Here is a 3,389-nt window from a genome sequence, read left to right as displayed (position 1 = left end):
TGCAACATTTAAGAGGCATTTGGATGGGTATATGAATAGGAAGGGTTTGGAATGATATGGGCCAGGTGCCTTCAGGTGGAACTAGATTGGGTTGGGATATCAGGTTGGCTGGTTGGCCCGAAGGATCTGTTTCCATGCTGTACATCTCTGTGACTAACAAGACCTCATAATTACCATTCAGTAGCTGACTGAAATGTTAGCTTTTGTATATTTCTGCCAGTTTGATGTTTGAAAGTTAGATACTGCTGGAAATACTTAATTATCTAGGGGCAGTAGCATTATAAAGATTCTGGAATTTGCATCTTAATCAATTAAAACTTGCATATCCTTTTGAACAGAGTTTCCATACCCTGCTTTTGCAAAGCAAGTTTGACATTTCTGCAATGTAAGAATATCTGAAAATATCTGAAAACAATTTTTAATACAATTGTCCCTCTCCTGTGCTGACAGAATTCGAGTCAAACTTGGACATTTTCTGTTCCTGCACCTAGTTTAACATTGTAAAATTTTGTTTTATATTTTCCATCATTAGTTTAATATCCAGAAAGCATATCTTCACATCGCCACTGTATTTCATCTGCAGGAAGTTGCATGATGATAATGTAAAATATGTGAGCTGTGTTTTAACCTCAAAAGCCAAAACGAAAGATTCAGAAGGTGTCAGTCAGTCAGCCGTTGGAAGTTTGTTCACGGCAGCCTTTCATGTTAGCACATCATTGACGTTAACTTTTATAAATAGGGAAAAGCAAGAAAGAGTGTGGGGAGTTGGGAGTCTGCTTGTATTGGAGTGAAGTGTGGATCCACCAGAATGATAACTGGCAGCAAGGGTTCAATGGCGACGGAGTGAATGACACACACCCAGGTTTGTATTCCTGAAATTTAGAAGGATCTGAAATAATTGAGGTCTAGGGTGGAGGTTTGCTCGCTGAGCTGTAGGTTTGATATCCAGACGTTTCTTTACCTGGCTAGGTAACATAATCAGTGGTGACCTCCAAGTGAAGCGAAACTGTTGTCTCCTGCTTTCTATTTATATGTTTATCCTGGATGGGTTTCCTGGTGTTTGTGGTGATATCATTTCCTGTTCATTTTCTGAGGGATTGATAGATCTAGATACCATCTATGTGTTTGTTTATGGCGTTGTTGTTGGAGTGCCAGGCCTCTAGAAATTCTCTGGCATGTCTTTGCTTAGCCTGTCCCAGGATAGATGTGTTGTCCCAGTCGAAATGGTGGTTTTTTTTCATCCGTGTGTAGGGCTACGAGGGAGAGAAGGTTGTGTCTTTTTGTGGCTAGCTGGTGTTTGTGTATCCTGGTGGCTAACTTTCTTCCTGTTTGTCCTACGTAGTGTTTGTGGCAGTTGTTGCATGGAATTTTGTAGACGACGTTGGTTTTGTCCATAGGCTGTGCTGGATCTTTTAAGTTTGTTAGTTTTTGTTTGAGAGTGTTGGTGGGTTTGTGTGCTACTAGGATTCCAAGGAGTCTTAGTAGTCTGGCTGTCATTTCTGAAACTTCTTTGATTTATGGTAAGCTGGTTAGGGTTTCTGGCTGTATTTGGTCTGCTTGTCTTGGTTTGTTCTTGAGGAATCTGGGGACTGTATTTTTTGAGTATCCGTTCTTCTTGAATACGCTGTATAGGTGGTTCTCCTCTGTTTCCGAAGTTCGTCTGTGCTGCAGTGTGTGATGGCTCGTTGGAATAGTGTTCTGATACAGCTTTGTTTGTGTGTGTTGGGATGGTTGCTGGTGTAGTTAATTATTTGCTCAGTGTTTGTCGGTTTTCTGTATACGCAGGTTTGTAGTTCTCCGTTGTCCTTTCTTTTGACTGTGACGTCCAGGAATACGAGTTTGTTGTCGGTTTCTTGCTCGTTGGTGAACTTTACGCTTGTGAGGGTGTTGTTGATGATGTTAAATGTCTCTTCTATCTTGTTTCATTTTGTGATGACAAAGGTGTCATCTACGCAGTGGACCCAGATCTTTGGTTTGATGGTTGGTCGGGCTGTTTGTTATAGTCTTTGCATTACAGCTTCTGCTATGAATCCTGATAGAGGAGATCCCATGGGTGTGCTGTTGGTTTGTTTGTAGATTATGTTGTTGAAGGTGAAGTGGGTGGTGAGGCACAGGTCCACTAGCTTCATGATGTTTTCGTTGGTAATGCGATTGATGGTGGTTGGGGTGTGTGTGATGGTCGCTTCTAAAAGTGTGGTAAGTGTTTCCTTTGCCAGGTCAATGCTGATGGAGGTGAACAGTGCTCTTATGTCGAATGAGATAATTGTTTCATCTTCCTCTATTTTGGTGTTTTTGATGATTTTTAGGAATTCCTGGTTGGAGTGGATGGAGTGCTGTGACTCTTCCACTAGGTATTTCAGTCTTGCATGTAGTTCTTTGGCCAGTCTATAAGTTGGTGTTCTGGGTATTTCGACTGGGACAACACATCTATCCTGGGACAGGCTAAACAAAAACATGCCAGAGAATTCCTAGAGACCTGGCACTCCAACCACAATGCCATAAACAAACGCATAGATCTAGATACCATCTAACAACCCCTCAGAAAACAGGAAATGACATCACCATAAATCCCAGGAACCCCATCCAGGACAAACCTATAAATAGAAAGCAGGAGACAACAGCTTCGCTTCACTTGGAGGTCACCACTGATTATGTTACCTAGCCAGGTAATGAAACATCTGGATATCAAACCTACAGCTCAGCGAGCAAACCTACACCCTAAACCTCAACCTGAGCTACAAACCTTCACAAACCTTGCAGTAATTGAGATTTTAAAGAAAAGAATGGACACTTTTGGGATAGAGCAAAAGGCTTCTTGCTGCTTCTGGATCGAGGACGAGAATCACTGTCTTCAGGTCTGACAATATGCTGAAACCCTTTCAGAGTTTTGATCACTTACTTATTACACTTATACATATAAATTTATAAAATATCAGACACAGTTATATAGAGTTATGAGTTATATTTCTACTCATTCATGGGATTGTGGCATTTCTGGCTGGGCCAGCATTTGTTGCCCATAAACAGCTGATCTGGAGGAAGTGTCAGTGAGCTGCCTTCCTGAACTGTTGCTGTCCACTTGGGGCAGGTAAACTCACAATGATGGAAGTGAAATGGAAGTGGCATTGGTTGAAAATCTTGGAACGCCTTCTCTTACATTACTATGGGTTTACCCGAACCAAATCGATCATTCCGTGTGTCTGGAAGCTGTGCTGTAACTTGGTGAGTTTCTGCAGTGTAACTTGTCCATTGTAAACACTGTTGTTGCTGAGTGTCGGCGGTGGAGACAGGGGATGTTTGTGACTGTGATGCCGAGCAAGCTACCTACATGTGGCTGCAAGAGCAGGGTCAGAGACTAGGGATACTGCGGCCAGTAAGTCACGTCCCGA

Source organism: Chiloscyllium punctatum, chromosome 21 (assembly GCF_047496795.1).
Source record: "Chiloscyllium punctatum isolate Juve2018m chromosome 21, sChiPun1.3, whole genome shotgun sequence".
NCBI classification, from domain to species: domain Eukaryota; kingdom Metazoa; phylum Chordata; class Chondrichthyes; order Orectolobiformes; family Hemiscylliidae; genus Chiloscyllium; species Chiloscyllium punctatum.
This window is presented reverse-complemented; position numbering follows the sequence as displayed.